Here is a 27,528-nt window from a genome sequence, read left to right as displayed (position 1 = left end):
AGTTTTCTTTCTAAAATGTAACCTAGTAATGCCATTTGTTTCCTTGCCAGTTTCCGTTTCTCTCGGTGCCTCCAAAGAAGGTCTTGTGCCCCACTTTGTGGAGGGAGGTCCTCTGTTCGAAGGAGTTCTCTGTTTGAAGGGATGTCCAGTCCAAGTCAAATTTAAAGATAAAGAACTATAAGAAGGAAGAGGGCAGGAGACGACTTGACATTGCCCATCAGCAGCTGGCAGGCTGGACAGCAGGCTAAGGCCACATTCACACCATACATTTAAAATGTTATACTACCACTTTTCATGACTTCCCCAAATAATTATGGGAGGTGTAGCTTGTTAAGAATGCTGAGAGTATTTAGGAGACCCCTATTCCCCTCACAGAACTGCATTTCCCAGAGCTGTTTAGCAATCAATCTTCCTCCATAGGAAACTCTGGGAATTGTATCTCTGTGAGGGGAACAGAGGTCTGCCTGAAACAGAATAGGAATATAAGATTTCTGAATCGTCAAGTATAGCACGCTCTTGGAGTTAAATATCATAGCAGCCACAGAATAAAAACACCCCCAAGCTTAGTAGAGCCTCACAAACTCCACAACAGGTTCAACATTCATCTAAATTACTTCCAAAGCCATTATAAACCCATGAGTTCTATTTCCCCCCTGCATTTTTGCATGATTTAAAATGGTGAACACCATTACAATGGCAGCTGTTCTACTTAGTTGCAAATGGGAAGTGATGAAATAAAAGACTTTGCGGCAATTGGATAACAAAACAAATTCAGCAGATGCAATTATGAGGGCCTGCTAAATCTGTCACAGTTCCATGCATGTTATTCCTTCTTTAGGTCAAGTATTGATAAGAGCCATTGCGATCCTGCCTGTTTACCCAATACCCTATTAGCCGAGTTCCTTCAGGGTTTCCCCCCCAAAATAAAGCACTGACAATAATTATTCTAGTTGCCATGACTTGAATGATTTTAATAAACTCTTAAGAGCATAACTATTCTTCAAACTTCACACATCTGTGAATTTTGCAATACAGATACTGACTAAAAAAAATACACTGAAATGTATATTTTAGGATAAAATATGTTTAGAAATGCCTAAGTGAAATTAAATCCAAAACTACAGCATTTTGTGATAAAATGAACATGTAAATATTATACATGTTTATTTAAATGTGCATTTAAATATGGGTTTTTTTGGCTTGGATTTTATTTAATTATCACCATCACAGATTATTGCAGAAATGGGATTGAACATATGCATTAACACACGTGAAATTTGCACAGCCCATAAATAGACTGATCCATCCATCCGTAGTTGTAAGCATCTATTTTGTGAAAATTTATTTTGCAGGCTACCTAGAAAGTCTAGGTAGCAGTCAAGTACAACATTTCCTGTTTGCCCAGAGTGGACACACAGGGGGATGTTACTCCAGGCAGGAGGACTTCCTGTCACACCTGTCTGGAGCATTCTCCCCCTGCTTGTGACCAGGGTGATGGGTGAGACCCTGTAAAGGGGCCAGTCACACAGCTATCGTCCTCTCTTTTGCTGCTCTCTTCTGATCTTGATATATTTTGCTGTCTGCTTGCTCTCATGGGCTTAATCCTCATATGGGATTAACTCACACTCTCTTCTGTAAATACAAGCTAAAGCCTGCCTTCAGGATCATACTGTGAACTGAATGTAAGTAAACTTCTCATCATTACTTTTAAAGAAGCCTGTTGTGTCTTTATTGTTTTAAGAGGGAATAAAGGGGAATTTACCAGGAACAATCCAGTCTGGACTAGCCAGACTGGATCACTTAACTCAAGCAATTCAAACGAATCTACCAACTAGTAGCTTCCTGCAATATACAGGGGAATGTACTCTGCTACTGACTCACTAGCGTGAGTGAGGAAGGATAATAATGAATCAATATATCCTCTCCTACTATCCACAACATTCCCACACAATCACAAGGTGAAAAGGATAAGGTTCTTTCTGCCCAACATCAAGTATTCAACTAATTATATTGTCAGCTAGTTGTAAAATTTTAGCCACTAATTATTATATGAAATAAGCAAACCCTCAGAATTTATTTATTTGTTTCATAAAATTTATACACCAACCAACCCTCAAAAGAGTTTACAAAAAGATAAAAGAATAAAATCATGAAAAATCCACAACTGTACTGTAAAGCATACAAAACAGAGAAAAATGGCCTTGACTTTCTAAGTATCTGGGTAGGCTTGTCTAAAGAGGAATGTTTTTAGCAGGCGCTGAAAAAAGTGCAGTGAAGGCGCCTGCTTGGTCTCAAGAGGCAGGGAGTTCCAAGGTGAGGGGGTTCCATACTAAATTATCAATTATTCTTATTATTTATTAAATTTGTATACCGCCCTATCCCCACAGGTCTCAGGGCAGTTACAACATAAAATCACAATATAAAAACACAAAATACCCAATAAACCCTCAAGCTCTTACAAATGCGGAATGGGTATTCTGTGGCATGAGAAACGTGCTCTTCTTGTTGATTTCCCTTTATTTGGCTACACAAATAAAAACATTAAGTTAGGCTGATAAAAAATAAAGTATGCTAGCTGAAAGCTTGCTTTTAATAAAGAGATGGAATAAATGACATCCCACATCATGGATGAAGGTGTCTGGTGGCAGATGTTGCATGGAGCGTGGGGAGGTGGGGGAGGGGAAGGCAATGGACCAAATTGAAATAACCTGCAGGAGCATCTTTCAAAGTAAATGTACATTGGCTATCAGAACCAGAATATTGTTCTACCTCTGAAGCAAACATACCCTAAAGTGCTATATGTTATAAAAGGTAAAGGTTAAAGAGGTAAAGGACCCCTGAATGGTTAAGTCAAGTCAAAGGGAATTATGGGGTTGTGGCACTCATCTCACTTTCAGGCCGAGGGAGCCTGTGATTGTCCACAGACAGCTTTCCGGGTCATGTGGCCAGCAGGACTAAAACACTTCTGGTGCAATGGAACACCGTGATGCAAACCAGAGCACACGGAAATACTGTTTACCTTCCCACAGCAGCGGTACCTATTCATCTACTCACACTGGTATACTTTCAAACTGCTAGGTTGGCAGGAGCTGGGATAGAGCAGCAGGAGCTCACCCCACCACAGAGATTCGAAACGCCGACCTTCTGATTGGCAAGCCCAAGAGGCTCAGCGGTTTAGACCACAGCGCCACCCGCATCTCAAGTATATGTTATACAATAGTTTGGGCAATGATGTGGCTTCAGAAAGCACTTTGCTCTGTTATGGTTAAAACCCTGTGCTCATTTATGTCCCAATGAACCTACATTTCACTAAACATATATAAGATTAGGCTCAGAGGCAAGGAGCCATATCAGCACACGCATCCTGGGGGGGGGGAAATCACTTTACTGCACCCCTTTGTGCCGTGGTGCGAGAAGGACTGGAAGTTTCTCCTGTGCTTTTCCTGGCCACGACAGCAGTGTCACGGCACCACAAACATATACATCATATTCTCCATAGTGGAGGATTTCCAAGATGGCGTCGTTGGTGGTAGCTCTATTTTGTGCTCCGCGTTGATAATATAGATTTATCAGTATTTTCTAGCACTTTTAAAGCTTTTTTTTTAACTGAGCTTAGTAGTTTTAAACTATTATCTTTTTTTATTAACTGCCAAAGGCCTATTTTTATCCAAAAGAGGTTCGGCAAGCCGCCCTATCTTCACGAAGCTGGTAATTAGCAGACGGGGGAGTCAGCTACTCCTCTGGAAGGACGCCGAGCTTTTTATCCATAAAAAAAAACCAAAAAGGAAGGAACTGAAGCAGCTACAACTCCAAGAAACACAAGGCAAGTTCAACTCGATAATTATTCCAAGGGACTTTTGTTTTTTTTTGTTTTTTTTGTTATACTGCCTAGCTACTTTACCGGTTACGCCGTGAGGCTGCTGAATGAGGGAGAAAGACCTAGTTGAATTTTAAAAGAAACAAGTTATAGTATGAAAGCCTAGGACCAGTAATATTTTCCAACATTTTAAATGATTGATACCTCACAAGCCCCGATGTAAATTGCTGGAGAAACTAACAAGTTGAAGAGGTTGGAGAGGTCTAGAGGCAACTTCCACAAATCGGCATTTCTGCTATTGATTACTCCAGCTTAGAACAAAAGATAAGTCGCCGTTAAGCAAGCACCCCCTACCATATATCCATATATACCTATATACCCACTATGGTCCTCACCAGGAAAAAATACAAGGACCAAGGAATCTTGCCTAATTCACCACAGAGCCCGATGGAGCGCCGAAGGAGACAAAGTAAAATTACCAGCTACTTTCCTCAAAAAGACTCGAGTAAGAGAACTCAGAATGAGAGTATCCTAGAGGTAGCTATGCCTTTGCCACTCACAGTGTTGGATTGGTCAATACAGCTAAAGGACTTGCAAACAAACAACAAGAGGACAAACCATCCAACAAATTTGGCCCAAGAACTTGCCATAGCAGAGAATGCTACAAAGGCTAATACAGCCAACACACCTGATGCTAATCCTCATTTGTCACCGCTGGAACCTGGAAGCAACCTTTCAACCCACTGGTTGAAAGCCAATGACAGCGGAACAGAAATGCGGGGTGATTATCTTCAGGAGCAGATATACCAGATTTCTACGGATCTCCTTAACGTCAAAAATTTCTTATCGATAACAAACGGGCTTCTCCTGACCCTAGTGGATAATTTCAAACAACATGTGAGCGCTTCAGTCCAGAATACAAATCCCCTAGCCAGCCCGGATCTACCACTCCCCAGCAAACCCCGGAGGAAAAAAGCCGAGCCTAAGATGAAGAAAAGCAAAAATATGAAAAACCTAAGGCGGCTTAAGACAACTCACCGTACCTGTAAAAAATATTGGCAGAAGCTCTTCAACCTTCTTCCATCCCTTTCTACAAATGGAACAAACAAATCCAACTCGAGTGCCATCAAAGAGACACGTAAAGTAGATACACTCACAAAAGAATCTAAACCAAGCTTTGAAGAACCAACACCGAGCTGGGACAAAGGAACTAATCCATCTACAGTTATACCGCCCCAGAGTCCTCTTATGGCCAGCACAGAATCTGTAGACAGAGGTGAGCTGGCGACCCAAGCTATTGAGGGGAACCACTCCTCTCAAGCTCGACAGATGTTGTGTCCCAAAAGAGAATGGAGTTTAGTCCTAATCCCACAAAAGCTTGTCTTTGCTAATTACCCTAAACCGCCTAGATTTTATGCAGGGTCGGACCGTATAGACCACTTTTTGTCCATCATAAGTGGCATTTTACCGGGGGTAGTAAAAGCAATTGACATAGCCGCTATAGAGTATCTACATCAAGATGATTGCTCGGTACGAGCACTGATTACTTTTTTAGATCATAGTCTGGCCAGCTTTATTTTTAGAGCTAAAAACCTATTCAAAAAAGAAAGAATAGTCCTATTAAGAATATTTGAAAATAGAGCACCTTTAACCTCTCTGATGGGGCCCAAGGGCATAGGAATGGAAGTTCACAAAAGGGAAAAAACCAACCACCAAAACCATCAAAATAGAAAGCATAAGTTCCAGCAGGATCATCTCCATCAAACAGTGCCAAATGAAAAAAAGGAAGCTCCACATCCAACTGGCGTCTGGCCTCTCACGTGTGATAGTGAGGACTCCGTTTTGGAGGAAGAACTCTCACTGATAAAGCGATTCTGGTCACTGCACTCTCCAGCTCAAACTGAGATCCTGAAAAGACTTGATTTACTTCGAAGCAGACTAGAAAAAAAGGATGACCAAGGTGAGACAATGAAGGACCCTTATGTGCAGCCCATATCTCCCAAATGTCTAGTGGATAGGAGGACGGTGGGAGGCACCTTTAAATGTGTAGACGTGGAATTACAATCTGAGCCCCCTGTGATGTACAATAAAGTAAGACCAAATCAAGGTGTGAAATCTCAAAGCGCCTGGCACACCTATCTTAAATTGTCTCCGAATGAATTAGCTTCCCCCCCAACTCCAAAATCTAGCCCCAAATCACCAAGAAGAGAGGATCATTACACTCTCTCCAAGCAGTCATCCTCGAAAAGAGCCAATGGGTGTGTTTTTTTAGACACCAAAGAATTGCTGGACGTGGTGGTGACATAGATCCAGCTCCCCGAAGGGCCCGGGGCCTAAAAGTGCTGTCTTGGAATATCGCGGGTTGGCACGCCAAGAAAAACAACCAACAATTTTTGTGCTACCTTAAGCAATTTGACATCATCTTCTTTCAGGAGACATGGCAGAATGACCCTATATTTCTCAATGGGTATAACTGCCACTACCTGCCTGCCTCTCCATCTTTAAGGGGCGGCAGATCTAGTGGTGGCCTAGCTTGCTTCATTTCCACGGAGCTGGCGCATTCTCTAACAGCCCTACCCAGCTGCAATTCTCTAGCAACAGCCGCTCTACTTAGCTTCAAGAGAACTACTCTTTTGCTGGTCAATGTCTATATTCCCCCAGGCCAAAAAAACCCCGCGGTCAAGGCTATTTGGGCTGAGCTAGAGGCGTTTTTAGAGCCTTTCGAATCTACTTACCCGTCTGCCCTGACTATTGTGTGTGGAGACTTTAACGCTAGTATAGGAACAGATGACAACAGTCTATACACTCACTTCAACCTATTTATGGACCCTGAAGAACAGACGGATATTGGTGCGACACGACTGTCCAAAGATAGAAGAAGTAATATTTCAGGTCTCTGCTTAGTGCAGGCTGCCAGACGGAGGGAACTGCTGATATTAAACGGCAACATAGAGGGGGATCGCCCCGGGGAATATACCCATTTTTCCAAGGCTGGGGGAAGCGTTATAGATTATATTCTAATCTCAAGATTTGCTCACAGCTTTGTAAGGAAGTTCCAAGTGGGCCACAATACTCTGAGTGATCACCTACCTCTAATTTTAGAGCTTGCAGGTCGGCCTTTTGACTATTCTATTGCCGAGCCACAATATATACCTTCTGTAAATTTGGGTATACCTGCTCCCAAAAGACTCAAATGGTCCCCAATACTGAATGAAAATCTAACCCTCCTTCTTCAGTCAGCGGAGTTAAAGCTTATTCGCTCCGCTATTGTGTCAGGCAATTCAGTAGATGCGATTATGGAACGCTTTAAATTACTTTTGGAAAGATTGAAATCCCATTTAACAACAGTGATACATAGCGCCGCTACAAAGAGGGCAAAGGACGGAGCTAGCTGGTTTGACCTGGAGTGCAGGCAAACAAGGAGACAAATGAGAACAGCCTACCAGAGATATAGGAAATCAGGGACTGCCCTCCTACTTAATGCTTATATTTATCTGAGAAGGTCTTACAAACAATTACTAAGGAGAAAGAAACTGGAAGCCGAAAGAGCCGCATGGCACAGTCTGGTTAAGGCATCGCACGAGAAAGATACTACTTGCTTTTGGCGAACCATATCTGGTCTACTGGACCAGGAGCGTACTAATTCCATCTGTACAGTGGAACCAATGGAGTGGTTGCGCCATTTTCAATCTTTGTTCTATGACCAGGAAGCCCAACACTACAAATTATGTATACAATTGGAGGACCTACCTCATTGGCCACCAGTAACTGTAAAGGAAGTTGAGAACTTAATCGCACAATTAAAGAACAACAAGGCCCCAGGGAATGACTACATCCCTGCCGAACTTCTGAAGTCCAACATTGGCTGGTGGGGCCCCCTGCTGGCGTCTTTATTTTCTTGGATCGACTCAACGGGTTTACTCCCAGATGGTTGGACTGAGGCAATAGTTATTCCAATCTATAAAAAAGGACCTATGCCAGACCCGGCGAGTTATAGACCAATCAGTCTTCTGCCTATACCCAGCAAACTATATGCCAAACATCTTTATATTAAGCTAACTAGCTGGCTCGAAACTGAAGCTATTCTAGCGGAAGAGCAAGCGGGTTTCAGGCAAGGCAGGTCCACCATAGACCATTGCTTCACCCTAGCCTATTTAATTGACAAATATGCCAAAAAATCCCGTGGGGTGCTATATGCAGCCTTTATCGATCTAAAGGCTGCTTTCGATTCAATTCCACGTGCAAGACTCTGGGATAAATTGAGCACATCAAGTATAGACAAAAGACTATTATTTCTGATCAGCTGTTTATATAAAGACACGGTGCTGCATGTAAGAACTTCGTCAAATGGCCATCTTATAGGACCAGTTTCTGTCTGCAAGGGGGTCAAGCAAGGTTGCATCTTGGCCCCAGTTTTATTCAACTTTTACATCAATGATATGGTTAATTGTTTGTCATCTCCGGACTTCCACGCCCCCAAACTGGCTGACAAATCAATATCAGTACTTTTGTATGCTGATGATGCGATACTCCTATCTCGAACAAGAATAGGCTTAAATAGGCTCATAGGTGAATTTTCAGCATACTGCAGGAGAGAGCAACTGGTAATAAACTATCAGAAAACCAAAATTATGGTTTTTGCAAGGAAACACAGACAGTACAGCTGGAGGATGGATAACCAGACAATTGAACAGGTTAAAGCCTTCAAATATCTGGGTATCGTTTTCCAGTCGACCGGGTCCTGGGATGTCCATCAAAAATGTGCCAAAGAAAAAGCAGCTCAAAGTATTAAGATGCTGTCTCGCTTCTTTTATACGAAGGGGGGCAGATACATTCCAGCAGCCTTTGAAGTTTTTCAAGCAAAACCTCTGGCGCAGTTACTGTATGGGGCACAAATCTGGACGGGGAACCACTGCTCCAGTCTTGAAACTGTTCAGTCTAAATTCCTAAGGCAGATATTCGGCGTCCCCTCCTGTGTTCCAAACGCAGCATTACGACTCGAGGCCTGCCTTCCATCTGTAGAAACTCAGACCTGGCAAAGAACATTCAACTACTGGCTTCGTCTTAATCTAAATCCACCTGGTCTACTGCCTCTAGTAATGCAAGACCCCCACAAAAGCAAGTGGTTCAAAACTGTGCATCAAAAACTTCTTACATGCGGTCTGCATTCACAGTCCCTACTATCAATGGGCCTCATTAAAGCAAAGAGTCTAATAGGCCAGCGCCTGAAAGACATTGAACGGCAAAACAACCTGACTATCTTAAAGAAACTGTGCCCATGGTATACCTACTTTCCCCCTTCTCATTTTGACTCTCCAGCTTCATATTTGTTTAAATTAACCATCCCAAAATACAGACGTGCCTTTACATTGGCTAGATGGGATGTTCTCCCTTCTGCCGTACTCGAAGGTCGCTACCAAAAGACTCCATTTGAAAAACGACTCTGCCCATGTGGAGATGGTAACACGGAAACAGTGTCCCACGTCTTCCTATCCTGCCCCCTTTACAAAGACCTAAGGAATGAGATTATTACTCCACTCATTCTCTCCAACCCCGGCCGTTCACCAGACATCACACTGTATTTCCTCTTATCTGATACGGATAGTCAGATAACAGAGAAGGTCGCGAGGTACATCGAAAGAGCTATGAAATTGAGGGCCACCATCTGAGTGACAGACTTGTTCATCTGACGGACCTCCTTTTGCTTGTTCTTTTCTCCCTTTTATCCTTATTTCTATTTTTAATCCTTGCATAGCTGTGGCCTGTTGGCTTTGCTAATAAAGTTTTGATTGATTGATTGATTCTCCATAGTCTGACAGGTGATTTTTGTGGCCGCTCCCTGAGCTGTGCCCACAGCGGGGACCTACTTTGCCAACCCCTGGGAGCAGCTCTGATTTCAGTTTTATTTCCAACCTTCCACCTAGCTTCAGGGTTATAGACAAGTATGATTGCTGACACCTGTTGGTTAGAAAAATATAATCTGGGTAGCAGAAAGCCATCTGATAGGTGAAATGTATTTACAGAAAATGGTGATTTAATAGATCAGTTCATCCTGAGTATCTTTCCAATTTTGCTGCGATATGCTACCATCCATCACCAGGAATGTCGCTTCTTACAAAAGCATGTTTCCTTATGTAATCCCTTTGAAAGGAGATCACAGTCCAGATAGATTCTGCTGAAAAAGAATTTGCCAAGGTCTGAGGGGCAGATGGTAGGAACACTGGATATGAAGACAAAACAAGAGAGAGAAAACTAAAGCTTCTTTATACAATGAAGTCGTATTCAGAGTAGACTCCCTGAAATTAATGGACACAGCTACTGCCTGAAAGCTCAGCTCCAGAGTCTTAGACTTTTACAGTGCAGCATAGAGTGGCCATGTCTCATGCTTTATAGAGGACAGTCCTCTATCTGAGGAGCTGTCTGATCCAAGTCTGGTTTAAAGATTAAGAATCATAAAAAGGGAGAGCAAGGCCCTTCAGGTTTGGCACATGGAGAGTAGACTGAGCAGGCACACAGTCTTGTTCTCCACTTTGACGAGGTAAATTGTATTTCTATTTATTGATTTCTAAATTTGTGTATATATCCTGCTATATATATTTGCTCTAAATGCCATCAATCTGTAGGTTCAGTGGTCACAGATGGCGCTGTGAACTATAGCATGATGAGAGGTGGTGCAGATGCAGTGGGGGGCAGTTAGCAGAATAAATTGGGAGGCACCACCCCAATATACACATATACACACTGTATGCAAATCGGCGTCTTCTTCTGTCCTTTTCCATTGGTGCCTTTTCTCTTTTTAAGCAGTTCTGAGGTAGTCACTCTATTGCCGCTTGTCAAGTGTACAAGTGGAAGTTGCACAATCTAAGCAACCCATGCAGTTTTCTCTTTACACGTGTTATGGCAGTGATATGGAGCTCTGATTGTTTAGTAGTGGGTTTTGAGTGGCAAGTATGTTAACCTTTGAATTGGGACACAGTATTTCACCTTTGTAGCCAAATGTCAAGTTATATTACATGGCCCAAGTGGCGGGGAAATGCACAGTCATTTTCAATCAAAGCTGTTTCTCATGGCAGTGTCAAAATGAAAATTAGATTTTTTTTGTGGGAAGCAAATTAATAGTACAGTAGAGCATTATAAACATCTAAATGTCATTTTGGGTACACACAGACATGCCACTGCTGTCTTATTTTTCCCTAGTGGGGCTCCTCTTTTATCATCCTCAACAGTAGTTTAATTTACCTCAGGGTTTATATTCCCCTCAGGATTTCTGGGTCTATGTTTTGCTGTTATTCTGTTCAACCATTTCTCTCTTGCTGCACTTTCTGAAGAAATGTAATCAATCCACAAATCATTATTTCATTGATCTATAATTAATAATTTGATTTATTTTTGACATATTATGAACCTATTGTATTTCAAGGAAGTGAGAACTGGACCATAAAGAAGGCTGATCGCCGAAGAATTGATGCTTTTGAATTATGGTGCTGGAGGAGACTCTTCAGAGTCCCATGGACTGCAAGAAGATCAAACCTATCCATTCTTAAGGAAGTCAGCCCTGAGTGCTCACTGGAAGGACAGATCGTGAAGCTGAGGCTCCAATACTTTGGCCACCTCATGAGAAGAGAAGACTCCCTGGAAAAGACCCTGATGTTGGGAAAGACTGAGGGCACAAGAAGAAGGGGACGACAGAGGACGAGATGGTTGGACAGTGTTCTCCAAGCTACCAGCATGAGTTTGACCAAACTGCGGGAGGCAGTGGAAGACAGGAGTGCCTGGCGTGCTCTAGTCCATGGGGTCACGAAGAGTCGGACACGACAAAACGACTAAACAACATTGTATTTCAAAAGAACGTGCCTGGATTCACAGTCAATTAACTCTCTCCAACAAGTCAATAATTATCATTTTTGTATGATAATACTAGTTTAAAAATGACCCAAACTCAGAGGGGCTTATCTAACTCTTCTATCATGATTTCTTTGTGTCATGTTATGGCATAGACAACAGTAAAGTCAAAAGATCTCTATGCTGGAAATCCAAATGCACACAGTTCTCTAAGAGCCAGCTACCTTTTGGGTAGCTACAGAGGGGGTGGGGGGACCTGTGGTCTTTGTTGCACTCCAACCCCCAGTAGTCCTGTTCAGTGTGCCCAATGGTCAGGGAAGATGGGAGTTGTGGTCCAGCAACATGGAGCTGCAGGAACATCCCTCAGCTGCAGCCATTTCCAGAATCTGACTTTCTCCCTGCTTGAATCAGATGACAGTCACCGCAAAGGAATACAGTGGTACCTCGGGTTACAGACGCATCAGGTTACAGACTCTGCTAACCCAGAAATAGTACCTCGGGTTAAGAACTTTGCTTCAGGATGAGAACAGAAATCGTGCGGCGGCAGTAGGGGGAGGCTCCATTGGCTAAAGTGGTACCTCAGGTTAAGAACAGTTTCAGGTTAAGAATGGACCTCCAGAATGAATTAAGTTACCCAAGGTACCACTGTACTTGATATGACCCAAACACTTCTCCATCTCTCTGTCTTAAACAAGAGCTGCGTTAACGAAGTGTGCATTTCAATCTGCTTTTAGCTTATTGTTGGTTTTAGTTATTTCTTGTATGTTTTAAATAGCGGCTTTTAACTGTTTTGACAGAATTTTATTGTTTCATTTTTTTTGCAGACCCCTTTGGGATTTTTTTATTATTTTACCATCAGGCAGCATGCAAGTTTCATGAAACAAGTTAAATAAATAAAAGCAGACCGGGTGATTATCAGTGCTGAACTTAAAGCATCTTTTAAAAAGTGACAGCTGTGAGGACTCATGTATCAGTGACATAATTAGATGAGAGGAATTGGAGGTTACCCCCCCTTTCTCTCTCACACACGTTTTCCATCTTTTAAAGCAGAAGTAATTTTAGGAGCACTTTCATATACCTTTGCTTCGTAAGATGGGACGCTTTAACAGGGCAGGTGTTTTATCAGTACCTCAGTGTAACAAAGAGTTGAAAATAGTTAATTAATCCTCACAACTCTCCCTGCCTCTTCTATTGACAAACAGTACATCAGACCCTCCAAGTGTCCCTATTTTCCAGGGACAGTCCGGGATTTGCAAAAGCTGTCGCAGTTTCTGATTTGATCCCAGGATGTCCCACTTTCCTTAGGATGTCCCTGTTTTCATCGGAGGGTACGGAGTTATGTGATGCATGGAGATAAGTAACTATACAGCCTTTAGAAAACATCTGAAGGCAGCCCTGTATAGGGAAGGGGTTTTTTTAATGTTTAATTTTTATTATTATTTGTATATGTTGGAAGCCTCCCAGAGGGGCTGGGGCAACCCTGTCAGATGGGTAGGGTATAAATATTAATATTATTGTTGTTGTTGTTGTTGTTGTTATTATTGATTATGGTGTCCTTATTTTCATCACAGAAATGTTGGAGGGTATGGTACATTGGTGCCGTGAAGAAAACTGCAAAGGGTGACAAAGTGAGTTTTACTGGGAGATGTTGTCTTCCCGGAGAATGGGCAGTGTGCTAATGTACATTGCTGAAATCCTTGCCCACTTCTGCTGCTGCCCCCCTGCAAGGAAACAAGCTATGGTCTACCTTGCTTTGTCATCCAAACCTGGTCTTGTGGTTCATTTTTTTCTCTTTCACATCTTGTGCTTTGTTCAGGTTCAGGCAAGGTAAGCAGCCAGACCATGGTTTGCTGGACAGCACAGCAGCAGCTGCAGGAGTTGGAGAGGAGCAAAGCACCCACAATTTCACACCAAACCATAGTTTATTTTAGCTACAGTTTAATGTGATGTGCAAACCAGGCCACTGGCTGTATGTGTCTGATCAATTTACCAGTTTACCAGCTCCTCAAAGTGTGGTATGCTCAAAAGAAAGACATGTTTCCTTTTTTTTTGGGGGGGGGGGTAAACCTTCTCACCTCCCCCAACCCAAATAAAGAAAGCAGGAATGGGTAATACACAAATAATTCACCTCTAGCAACAATGCCAGATGAGGCACATATTCAAGTGGAGAACAAATGGCTTAAAGCTTTCTTGCTTGATAAATGATGTAAAACTCCTTTTGTTTTCCATAATGTTATCTACCTTCTCAATGCCAAACCAGAGTTTAACAAAAGGGATGGGAGCACTATGTAATATCTGTAAATCCTTCTTTTGCTGCTCAGGGATAATGGCTCCTGGATACATTCATTAAAGGAGTCTGCAACAGTACTTGATGGAATCAAATGTTCATCCTCCAACCATTTTTTGACATTGTGCTGGCCCAGAGATACACTTCACCTAAAAGTATAAATTAGCAAGGCATGCTTTGAGTTTGACGCCAAATCCATTGTCTGTGCACACAACTCTCTTCCAGTTAGCCAACAAAAGAAATGGTTCCAGTCGCTAATTGCAGATTACTGCAAGTAGCAACATTTTCCAGAGCTATTGTTCTACAGCCAATATTTATATCTTACAATTTGAATTTTTCTGTTGCGCAGTGAAGGGATTTCAATACAAAGGCTGTCGGAAGCAGCCTGTGACTGTGTGCTGATAATGATGGTGAAGAAAAATTACTTTTCTGTGGTGGGCTGTGGCTGGCTGAGCCCCCTTATTAGAACAAAAGAGTCTAGCTAGATCTGACCAAGAGTTCATCTTGTCTAGTATTGTGTTTCCCACAATGACCAGCTGGTCGCTTTTTTGAGGCAGGGGTGATGGCTGTAGTCTTTCCCTGTGCTTATCCACAATTTTGCTTTTGGTACCTCAAGAGTTATGTTGGAGAATTCCAATGACCACAGAAATGGGAGCAAAATAGCCAATAATATTTCCTTATTCATCCTCTGTCTGGAATGGAAATCAATCCAGTCAATGCAACGAGTATTTGCTGTTGTTGCTGCTTTTAGTCAGCAAACGATACACAACTAATTATTACCCCCCTCGTTTGCACTGGGTTTCCTTTGCACTGAAATGAATGGGGTGGAGTAACATAATGACAATGCCGTTACATAATTTAAACAATTAATTGCAGAAGTTATGCAGCTGCCACACTGGACAGCAAGACAAAAAAAGCATGTTTTAGGCAGAAGACAAACTGCAGCAGAACGGAATCAGTGATGCGTTCAATGAACAAAGGGCAAAACAGAATAAAGTGCCCTCTTACATCCCAGTACCTGATATACACCAACACCATTTGTAACTTTCTGTTTTTGAACTGTCAAATTGTTATAAGCCCCTCCGATAAGAAATCCTATAAACGCGACAAACACCTGATCTTTCCTATAACAAATAACAGCAGATGATATCTTTTCTATGACTCCATGAATGTATGTAATCCTCTTCAAGGATCTGTGGCCATGATAACATCTGGTGGCAATGAGTTTCTTAAGTTATATATTTAATTTCTTTTCTTTTTAAAAGTTCTTTCCTTCCAATGAGGCTGTCAGTATTCCAGATGTCTGTCCCCTGCCAAGAATGAGGCAAGCTGACAGTTTAATTGCACTTAGATATATTAGTATTTACGCAGTAGTTACATGCCAAGCACGCAGTTCTAGTCCTCTTGGGAAGAAGTTGACCCGACTGAAGGGCGGGCTCTTTGCCAACAGGATATCCTCCATTGGGCGCCCCACCTCTTGTTGGCCTGATGCCAAGCCTGGGCTGTGCCCCTTCTGCAAGCCTGTGGGGACTCCCTCCACCCCCGAATCAGTCTCCACCCTCCACCCTCCTCAGAGTAATGTCTAAAGGCTGCAGTTCCTCTGATGCCTCGCCTGTCTCCATCTGACCTACACTATCTTGGGACTTTACAGCCTGCATTCCTGGATGGGATGGGAAGGAACCAAGCCACTACAGTGGTACCTCAGGTTAAGTACTTAATTAGTTCTGGAGGTCCGTTCTCAACCTGAAACTGTTCTTAACCTGAAGCACCACTTTAGCTAATCGGGCCTCCTGCTGCTGGTGCTGCGCCGCTGGAGCATGATTTCTGTTCTCATCCTGAAGCAAAGTTCTTAACCCGAGGTAATATTTCTGGGTTAGCGGAGTCTGTAACCTGAAGCGTATGTAACCTGAAGCGTATGTAACCCGAGTCTGTATTTTCCCCAGTCTGCCACCCCTCCCCCTCAGAGTCCTCGCTGTCGCTCTGGGAGGGGCCATTCCTGACAGAGGCTGGGCAAAACCTCAATTCAAATTTCCACTCCTCTTGAAGCTCATTGGCTGACTTTGAGCCAACCACTGTCAGGGAATGGGCAGAGGAGAAAAGGTGGAGACCGCCTCCCCCGCTTGACCCTTCCAGGGAGGAGGAAAAAGAAGATGGTTCAGAATTACAACAAGGGGTTTGAGGGAGGTCACAGCTCAGAGGCAGATGACGAGGAAAAGTTGGGAAATAATGGGGGGGGAGGAGGAAGAGGAGGAGGAGGAGGAGGAGGAAGAAGCACCATGGGGGGTGACAGATGACGGACACAGTGTCTTTAGAAAGCATTCCAGATCACACACCCTTCTTCCAGAACCCAGCGAGCCTTGAAAGTAGGAGAGCAAAGAGCTTGAAGACAGAGGGCACGTAGCAGCACCCGTAGGAGAGACGATAAGATTGACAAATGAGGAAGTGGGAGAGACTGGGGGGAGGTGGAGATTCACTCAGGACAATGCCATTATCCAAGAGTCTGGGTTCTATAGCTTCTCTCTGTAAATACTGAGTAAAAAGTGGAAGGTAAGAAACATTTCCTTGTCTTTGTACATTCCTGGGCTGGGAGTCGCTGGCAGCAGCCTGATGGCCACCATTCTTGCAAGGATGTTGTGATAAGGGCGAGGAGGCCACAGTGACTGCCCTGAGCTCCACAGAGGAAGGGAAGGATAAAAAAGCCATAAAGAATAACCCTACTAGTTCCCTGTGAGTGGTTGCCAAGGTAACTGAGGAAGGATATGTGCATGTATAAACATCAAGGGGTCCTATAGATTAGATATCTATGCTCAAGTCACATATCCCTTAGTTGAGTTAAGAGCATCACAGAACAGTTATTACAAAGTTTTATTTTTTAAAAACAACAACAACAACCAAAAACCAAACTTTATTATGCAGTCATGGCTTGTTAATAAAACTAAAAATAATAAAAGCCACTCTAAAAATATGAATTCATTGAGGGCTTTTTTCAGTTTAATTTCTCCTTTATCCATGTGGAGCTCTTTTGAATCTTAACCCTCTTCTCAGGATCCTAAATTGATGCTCCTATCTTTTTAAAGGTCATCTTCTCTTATTGTAATTAGTTTCCCAGACTTCTCTGCCAGATTTTCTTCTCCCTGTGGATATAGGACAACGCGACCAGTTCCCTTGCACTGCGCCTAGAGGGTCTGCAGGGCATCACAGCTATGATGTGGTGAACTGAGCAAATGGAAGGTGAGGGGCGGGAGGCCCTGAAATTTGGCCTCACACAGGGCCAAATTGAATTTTGAAAGACCAACGTCTGCCCGTGCCTTCCCTCAACCATCTCTCACACACACTCTCCTGAATCCTTGGGGACACACTTCCCAGCTCCTCCCTGCCCCTTCCATTCTCTCAAGCTCTATTCCCCTTCCTTTTTAGTTTTCCTCCCTCTTGCATGATACTAGAAATCATGGAGGTCGAACAAAGCTGAACACTGGAAGATTCAAGAGAGATGAAATGAAGTACCTCTTCACACAGTGCATAGTTAACCCTTGGAATTTGCTCTCACAGAAGACAGTGCTGACCTCTAAGTTGGGTGGCTTTAAAATTGAAATACTTTATTGTCACTTGTATAACTTGTATACAGTGAGGTTACACGAGCACCCCCACTCAACTCTCTTAGTCTTAATTCCCCTCGTTTACTGACACACACCAACCAAACCCGAAAGTCAGTTGTCCTGTTCTTTTCATTCAGCAGCCTAACAGCCCACAGATAGGAGCTGTTCTTTACCCTGTTGGTGAAACTAATCATGCTTCTAAATCTTCTGCCTGAGGGCAGGAGATCAAGAAAGTGCCAGCCAGGGTGTGAATCATCCCTGAGAATTTCCTCACTAACCTGAGGCAACATTCTACTGCTATTTCATCCAGCAGATTTACAGGACAGCCCATAATATCTTGTGCTGTATTCCCCACCCTCTGTAGGCACTTCCTATCAGATGATGTCAAACCAGCGTACCACACCGTGATGCAGTATGAAAGGACACTTTCTATTGTTGACCAGTAGAAGGAGATCATCAGATGCTGACTGACATTGTTTTTCCGCAATACTCTGAGGAGATGGAGTCTCTGTTGGGCTTTCTTAAAAGAGGATTAGAAGACAAATTCATGGAGGAGAGTCAATCGATGGTTGCTAGCCATGATGCCTATGCTCTGTCACCACAGATAGAAGCAGCAATGTTTCTGAATACCAGTTGCTGGAAACCAAAGAAGGGGAGAGTACTCTTGTACCTGAAGTCCTGCTGGCAGGCTTCCCACAGGCATTTGGTTGGCCACTGTGAGTACAGGATGCTGGACTAAATGGACCTGATCCAGAGTTTGACCTCCATATCCTAACACATTCTCCCCCTCTCATTTTCACCAAGTTTGTATATCATCTCCCAAGTGATTTCCCCCAGATTATGATGCTTTCTTCATATTTGTGGTTGCATCTTATATATAACACGCTCCTAGAAACAGAATTTAAATCTAACCTCATCCTAATATCTTTATTAAAACAACAACTTTATTTTCTATTATGAAAGGCAAATCTATTGTTTCTCCCCCTTTCTTGCATTAATAGCCTGGAAGTGGTTTTGACCCAGAATGTTCTGAATTGCCCTACAGGTCTTTGCAATTGCCAACTCCTGAAAGTTCTTCCTTTGGAATTTCTTAAAAGCTCATGTTTTCCTGTACCTGCTTCTGTGCTTCCTGATTCCCATCATACTTGAATTGAATTGTATTATTACGGTCACAGACCAGTTCCGGCTCATTTACGATATCAGGAAAATCATAAAACACAACAGGAATACACCATCCTCCTATTAGACTCACACTATTCATTTCACTTCCACTCCCTATTTTAAGTGAAAGCTTTGTGTACACCTTTGCAGAAGCCTCACATAATCCGGATCCTGATTAGACGTAGCACTGCTTCGGTATGGGAATGCTCCCAGTAGTATTTGTTCACTTTCTTTCAGTTTTTAAATAACTAGCAAATCCGAAGGTCTTCAAGAGATGGATGGCCAGCCTATTAGCTAGGAAACACCAGTTTCTGTGGCCTACAATGCAAGGGGTTGATGAGGCAGATGACGGATGATTGGCAAACAGGAGGGAGCCTTTCTGTAGAAGAGAATGAATGAGACTTGAACTCACATTATTAAGGGCTTACAATCCTCCCTTATATCCCAGAATCTGGTCCATTAGGCTGGGAAATCAAAGGCAGTCAGATGTGAAATGGCTTCATGATACCTTTTGGCTAGGGGTGTGCGTATTATGACAGGATGGCAACAGTGCCTATGTTCTCTTTCTTTTTGCACTTGCTTCCCCTTCAAGCGAACGTGTTTGGAAATTGGGTATTCATCTTTTGTAGCTGTCGGTCCCAGCACCCTGTACCATTTGATTTTGCTGTCAGACGACAGACCGGCATCGCTGCTGCCGATCTAAAAGCACCCAGAAAGATAAATAATGAAGTTCTAATTACAAAACACTTTGAAATGTTTTTGGCAGCAGCAAACTCGGCTATGCTGACTGTTCTCTATTATTGTAGATATTCCATGTATAGCGTTGAGATCCCACTGAGATGAACGACACATCTCTAATTGGTTTTAATGGTTGGGGATTGGAGTTCTATGGGCTGCCGTCCAGAACACTGTGATGGCATATGAGCAGGTAATTCCATTATCTCCATGGAACTGTTTGCAAGAAGAGTACGCCTTATCAAACTGGACTGTTGGCGTCTCATATATTATTTCTGACACATTGGTATCATGCCAATCTTCTGTGAAGTTCAAGGCTGATCCCACTTTATCGCAATGGACCCATGAGGTAGATTAGTTGAGAGATTGTGGCTGTGCTCAAGGATCATGCTCTCTGATCCTCCAATCTATAGTCTGGATTATTTGAGATGCAACTCCTTCTCCTGGCACACTCAAAGTAGAGCAGAACACTTCCTGCTTTGTTTGCTGTGACTGGGAAAATTTGATACGAGTGATCCTTCTGAAACAGGATGCAAATTGTGCTTTGATCAGGAATTCTCTATTGAGCAGGGCATGCAAGGGGAAGGGGATGGAAAAAGTGGGGAAAGGGCGCACACACACAAACATGCCTTATTGCGTGGCGAGTTCCCGTCCCCCACCAAGAAAAATAAACACACGAGACACCATAATTAAGGTTAATTGGGTGAATTAGGCCACAACTTTATTGAATTCAGGAATGAGAGGCATTGACTTAGGCATTGGTCCTATCGACTATCCGGCTCCAGCCCATTTGCTGGAGACACGGGGAAGGGTTAACACTAATCGGGGGAGTCTCCCGCCGAGGCACGTCGACTAGGAGCTCCCCCGGGTCACCGTGGGGGCTAGCCGGAGAAGAGAGGGCGAGCCCCCTCCGCTCCGGCCCTAAATAGGGCAAGCCACGCCCCCCCAGCCAGTCAATTGGCTGGCTGGGAGGCGTGGACGGATGGGATTCCCCTGTTCTCGCGGGGGCTGAAAGCAGCCCCCGCTCACGTGGGGAGGGCGTGATGCCCGCAACCCCACCTCCTGGGGCAGGCTCGGAAGTGGCTTTCCCAATCCTTCATCCATGGTTGGATGGGGAACTTGTGAAGTTGCTGGACTCCAACTCCCATCAGCCCCAGCTAGCATAGCCAGTGCTGGATTTACATATAAGCTAAACAAGCTATAGCTTAGGGTCCCACTCTCTTGGGCCCCCCCCCCAAAAAAAAACGCAAAGGAAAAAACCTGGGTGTACATTTCCAGAATATAAAATAAAAAAACCAAATAAAAACCTCTACATGCAGCAACAGTGTTTTGTGCTGTGTAGGCTCCTATGATGTAAGTAACGGGCCTTGCCTGCTAGCCTGCTCCCTAAAATATCACTGGTTTGCTCATTTCTATATATGGGGTGCCTACATTCTGCATGTGCAATACCTATTAGGTCCATAAATTACCATATAGCATATATTCAACACAAAAAAACAGTGACAATTTGTTGTTGACAAAGAACAGCTGGACATATAAAGGGCACCATTACCTTAAGTAGCTTAGGGCCTCATCAAACCTATGCAAATCTGGCCCCTTGTTTGGAAAACAAGAGAATGTGATATCTGAGTACAGTCAGTGACTTGCCCAAGTCCACACATGGCTGAGCAGGGATTTGAACCTCAGTCACCTAATCCAAATCCACTACTCTATCCAGTACACATTGGTTCTTTTCCGCTTCACAGTGCTCGTTAAACAGAGGAGGAAGGCAGTCATTCACACCATGGCATGAGACTGGGTTCCTCTTGGCTTCACAGTTTGCATGGCAGATGTGCATTCTATCATGATGGACATTGGCCCTCGTTCCTCTTCAAACAGACTGTCCACCTCTTAAATTTATCTGTATGTGTAATCAGAAACATCATTGAAAAACTGCTTTGGCGTATGTGTGTTTTGAGGGGAGAGGAGTATTGGTGGAGACTGGCCATTTGGTGCCACCCACAACTGTTTTTTGCTGCAAACCTGCAGTTCCATTTACTGCCACCCGCACTCCCCATCTCAGCCTTGGAAAGTAAAGGTCAGCAGAGTGATTGCAATTATAAAGGAACAGGAGATGTGCCAAATGCCTATCATTGCTTTTTGTAGCTTGCCTCTTTGGTGAACTTTAGATATGTAAAGGTGAAGCTTTTGGTTGGGGGATTATGAAACTCTCACATCACAGCTGGGGAGGGGCGAGGACTTGGAGGAATCCACGGCTTTGATTTAATATTCTGTTGCATCCTGTTATATCTAATTAACTCCCCAAATTCATCTAGATGCAGGTACATGCATCGCAGCAGGTTCGATGTGACAGCATTGGAGATGACAAGATGCTCCCCTTTGAAATGATGAGATGCGTTTAGGCCGAAAGCTGGGAGCTGCAAATGGCTTTAATGACCTGTGAAAAAGGCAGGATCTGGGATGCACTTTAAAAAAACAACAGAGCCAAGCGCCTCTAAGAGGCAAAGGAGGTCCTGGCATTGTCTATTGACCGAATGCATCTACATTTGCTACGCCTAATCAGTTCTTTTACCGTTTTATCTTTGGGTTCTCTCCATGTGCTAACTAGTCACTAGCCAATTTGTAAAGAAAAAGAATCAGCCGCAGAGCAGAAGACATTAGGATTGCCTACATATATATTCAGAGCATTTACACAGCCTTTCTGTAAAAAGGACTTTCTACAGGAGCCCAGATTGTATATTCAACAACTGTTCAAGGACAAGGCTACAGCAAGCAATTACTGAAAGTAAGCAACATGAGCGGCAGGCGGGGAGAATTATACCACCTTTCCCTGATGCTCTTCCAAACTGCTGTTTAGAATGTCAATAAACCCTATTAGCTCTGTTCCCCAAAATTCCTCTCCCAAGCATTTTATAAATGTAATGGGCAGCAAGGTGAGAAAATTGTACGTCTACTATCTTGGCCACTTAATGCAGCAGTTCAGTGGCCAGTCAGATTATCATGGATGTGACAAGACTGCACTCCACTTTCCAGCGCCTGCAGAATGGGAGCCCCTACTGGCATTGCCAGCCTGTTTCCTTCAGGTTACTGTGGGAGACTGCTAATGTATTCTGCTGTACGGATGCAGCATTTAGATGGCATTCCTTAAAGGGACTGTCAAGAAATAACCCTCAAGTTCTGAAACAGGCTGCTTTTCCCCGTGGATATTTTAATAGTGGCTCAAGAGTTTTCCTTCTGCTGGTGAACGTGTGTTTGCCATCTGTTTTTGCTTCTTTGCGCACGAACTGGCCATCGCCCAAAGTTTAGATTTTTAATGCTTTTAAGGCAAATTGGGGCATCCACTTGCAATATTAACGATCAAGCATGTTAGCAAGGAATATAAGGGCGGAGGATGAAATTAAAGGAATTAAGGTAGGTAATAAAGCCTACAAATTGAAAGCGTTCACAGATGACTTAGTTATCACGGTGGAAGATCCAATAGATTCTTTGTCGGAAGTATTAAGGAAAATAAAATATTTCTGTCTAGTATTAGGTTTTAAATCAAATGAAGGTAAAACCAAACTTATAGATAAAAATGTTCCAGAACAAGATAAAATACAGATAGAAGAGAAGACAGGTATAAGTAGTCACAAAAAAGTGAAATATTTAGGGATTTGGTTAACAGCTAAAAATATAAATATAATTAAAGACAATTATGGAAAAAAAACATGGAAGGACCTAAAGAGGAACCTAGAAATTTGGGAAAGAATGAATATGTCATTAATAGGAAGAATATCAGTTATTAAAATGAACATATTGCCAAAAATATTATTTTTATTTCAATCAATACCAGCGATCACCAATATGAAATGCTTCAAAGAATGGCAAAGAGATATTTCAAGAATTATCTAGAGAGGGAAGAAGCCAAGAATAAAACATAATGAATGGCCTTAGTTTGCCTACCCATGGTATACAAGTTGATGCATCATCAGGATTCTAAAAAATATTTGCAACGTTACAATAATAGATAAAAACAGATATGAATGGATGGAAACATGGCTTGGACATGCATGATTTAACAATGAAATAATGGAACCACAGAGAGGGTGGAGGGAAGTCGAGGGATTGTAGAAATCCCACCTTTCGCTATTGTGTTGATTTTATAAACAGTATGTAAAATGATAAAGTTGATTTTAAATCATTTTTTTCTTAATGTTTTTTGTTATGTTTGTTATAATGAAAACTAATAAAAATATTTTTTTTTAAAAAAAAAACCTATCAAGCATGAATCTTGCATGAATCTGCTCTGTACATGTAAGACAGTACTATACCATTTTAATAGTCATGTCTTCCCCCAAAGAATCATGGGAGCTGTAGTTTTTTAAGGGTACTGAAAGCTGTTAGGAGAACCCTATGCCCCTCACAAAGCTACAGTTTCTAGAGTGGTTTAACAACCAATCCATCTTCCCAATGCACTTCAGGAACAGGGGAATAGGGTCTCCTAACAACTCTGAGCACCCGCTCAAGGATTCTTTCATCCACCATATACCCACAGTATTATGCAGAACGCTCCACAAATTTTGATTGCTATGAGAATCACTGTTGATGTGTGGGCAGCACACACAATATACACATATCTGTAAGCGATGCACAAATGAATCCAAAATCTGATTGAGCCAGGTTTTCCAGACACACACGTGAATTTGCAATGGCCACATCTTATGTGTTTGCTGCTCGAAGTCCTGTTACAATAACACTGTTTCCTGAAGCAAGAATTACATTAGTGTTTTCCCTAAATGGGTGCATATGGGTGTGTAAAGATGCATATAGAATCCAAGTATATATAATGCCTACGTTGCATGTTTGCTGTAATATAGTATTGGTCTTTCCTGCCACAATCGTGGTGTGTGCAGCTGCCTTAATAGATCCATCAGTCTTGTCATTTAACCTTCACACACCCATTTCCCAGTTGCTTTGATACAGTCAACCACTTCTTACAGTAAACCACTGCAGGAAGCCTTCCTCTGTTTGCAAGATCTCCAGTGCTCATTTCCTTTGCACATGGTGGGCTTTCTAGGGATGAAATGGGAGAACCCCAGACAGACAGCTTTTAAAAGAACTGAATATTGTAACCGTAACTGGGCTCCCATTGATATTTGCTCAGGGCACCTCAGTGGATCTCATTTGCTGAATCAGCACTCTGAATGATGTGCACTTTGAAAGCCAAGCATTAGCCTCTTCCTAATTGCTAACCCCATTTGAGTGTCTCAAGGTGCAGGAGATGACCTTTCCCCTTTCCTTTTCTGAGTTTTAAGATTACAGGTTTCTCCGTTACAAAACAAGCTCTTGTGTATTAAACCCTGAGTTCCTTTGACAAGATAACTGCCTCGTATTGCTTTCTGTTGGCTGCCTCACTTCTCCCTCTGAAGAAGAAGCCTGGAACCTATGAGAGTTGCTGCTGCATCAACATTAATCTGAAAAGGTGTCGTTTGATTCCTAGTAACCGTAACCAAACATTGACACTGCTATCGCAGGGTACTTGGGCAGGACATGATTTAAGTCAATGCAGGGAAATGCAATTGATCCATGATATTAAGAGTGCTGCTATCTGTCATATCCCTTGGGCTTGTCTCCCCATCTTTTCCCCAATGTCTGCATAAAAAGCAGTGTTTGCAAAGGGGCACTTCTGTGTGAGCAGTTGCTCATATGTAGGCTAGATCTTTCCGGTGCCAGCCTCAATGGGCAGTGGCATAGTCTCACTGCCCTCTTCTCCATGTCAAACTTTTATGCCTGGGGTATGTCAGAAGGGTACTTGTGGACCAGTGTCAGGAGTTCAGCCTACACTTGAGTAGGACCCTGGCAGAGACACGTGCCCGACTGGCATGTTCTCTCCCTCCTGGTCTTTCATTCAGGAGCTTCAAAAGCTTTCTTCTGCCAGAACATCACAGCGACCGATGCCAACCGACACCAGCACACTTAGGGATCCGCAGGGTTTGCGCACCTTGCGTGACAGACCTCAGCAGCTCAGCATTTTGGCTAATCTACTTTATTTACATATAAACACACACGGAGCACTGCAACATGGCTCCCTCTCTCTCTAGCATCAGACAGCAAAGAGAAAAAGAACAAAGGACAATAGTCCCATTTCACAGAACACAGTAACACAAACATCCTGTCTCTGTCACTTCCCACTCTGTGGAGTCAAAACATATACCGTCATGTGAAAGACAACAATCCCATGACTGCAATCATGGAGCAATCAGGTAGTGTGGGTTGCCAATGCCTGTGGCAGGACAAGTGTTGCACCCCCTGGTGGACTGGGCAGAGGTCAGTCCCTTTACCAGCCAGTGTCTAATCAATGGAGTCTCTCCTTGCAAATTAGCCCCAACATGAGAGCAGAGCTAAGGCAGAGAAATGTGAAGCCAGGAACACCACTGTGCCACCTCACCCTCCTATCCTTGCAGCGATGTGCTCTGGGCAACACACATGGCTCCAGCAGTTCCTTCCCGCCTTCCACTCCCTCCATCCTTGGTGGGTAGTGGTGGCGGCGGCGGCAGCGGTGCTCTCCCCTTTCCCTCCCAGGGGAAGGGCGCACATGGGCATCCCTTTGTTGACCACGAGAAGGAACCACTGTCCCTACCCCAGTCCCAATGGCCCCATGCAGCTTGCCTCCTCGCTGTTCCAGCCTCAAAGAGGAAGCCAGGGGGGGGCACCTGGTTGCACTCCTTCATAAATTTGCACCTGGAGCCATGGCCCCCCTAGCCCCCCCCCACTGCTTGTGGAGCATGGCAAATCCCATTGCAAAATATTGCAAGTGTTGCTATGATTTTATTGACATTCCATTGAAAGAATATTCCTGTAGTGAAGATCACTACCCTGCAGTTGAAGTGCAGAACCGTAGTTCATGCCAGACTGACTGTGGCTTCAGGTATTCCCTGCTCTTCCCACATATACTTGATCTTATCCTTGTAAGTGACCATACACAGGAGTAGCTGGTATGCTATTCTGTTACCTGAATTTGCTTCAGAATTGAAGGAATGCTATAGATAGGAACATAGGAATGTGCTGCCTTATGCTGAGGCAGACATTGGTCCATCTTGCTCACTCTTGTCTACACTGGCAGAGGCTGTCCAGGGTTTCAAGCAGGGTTTCCTCCCAGCCACACATGGAGACCCAGGGGGGCAAACCTGGGACCTTCTGCATGCAAAGCAGATGCTCTAACCACTGAAAGGCACTCCGTTCCCTCCAAGCTCATAAAAATGCCCCCCCTTCTTTTGATGCTACAATGAGTGTCGTTGGCGATAAAGAGCAGCAAGAACAGAACATTCTTTTCTTATTTGAAGAGTATCAGACATCTTGCTATGCATATATGATGCGCCCCAGGCAATCTCAAAGGAAATCTAATCATCCAGCATCCTTTTAACATCTGACTAGAAGGGCAATCGCTACCCACTCTGGTCAGTGACAGCTATAAATCCCAGGACTGAAGGGTGACAACAATGAACCGAAAATATATCTGACAACTTGCACTCACGCAAGAAACTCCACTACAGAGGTTAACTGCTTAGGAGATGCTGCATCTGGCATAAGAGATGTTTGGCATCATGAACCTTCCCTCCCTGATATTGTATGACAGCAGTAGCATTGAGACACTGCAAGATAAGGAAGTGATGCTTCCTTGGCTTTTAGCTGCTGCTGTATCATTGCACTGTCTCATTTCTAAACCCACACCAATTGAAAATAAAGCAGTATGACTGTTTCCAAACCATTTGCAGGTGCAAATAGTAATAAAAGTTATACCATGTATGACTGCCCCAATAGCATCATGAGCACAATCATCATGAATGTGTAATAAATGGGAAATCAACATTTTACCTTAACTCATGGGAAGTACTTCCATGAAGAGACATGCCCTCTCTACAACTAGGCAAATCCACATGGATATATTAAAGTAATAAAACACTTAGATTAATGAAAATAATATTAAAAATGCATTATTTGAGGGGAAACTGCTTTGCAAAAAAAATATATGTGTATATTAGGCAGCATTGCATACAAAAGCAGGTATATGAGGAGAAATTCACAGTAAATGGCATGAAGACTTTGTTGAA

The 27,528-nt window shown here is 43.2% G+C and overlaps 1 protein-coding gene and 1 long non-coding RNA gene across 6 annotated transcripts in view; one reads left to right on the top strand and one right to left on the bottom strand.

Annotated features, from left to right (window-relative positions):
• Positions 1 to 27,528, bottom strand: part of KCNH1 (potassium voltage-gated channel subfamily H member 1) — a 218,021-nt gene that overhangs the window by 25,889 nt on the left and 164,604 nt on the right. The window lies entirely within an intron of this gene.
• The window catches only part of LOC310842209, an 84,233-nt gene continuing 58,081 nt past the window's right edge, over positions 1,377 to 27,528 (top strand). The window contains exon 1 of the long non-coding RNA XR_014563000.1: positions 1,377 to 1,682. This is a non-coding gene — a long non-coding RNA (uncharacterized lncRNA). The remainder of the gene's footprint in view (positions 1,683 to 27,528) is intronic.

The sequence above is a fragment of the Podarcis gaigeae genome (assembly GCF_964106915.1).
Source record: "Podarcis gaigeae genome assembly, chromosome: 3".
Lineage (NCBI taxonomy): Eukaryota > Metazoa > Chordata > Lepidosauria > Squamata > Lacertidae > Podarcis > Podarcis gaigeae.
This window is presented reverse-complemented; position numbering and strand designations above follow the sequence as displayed.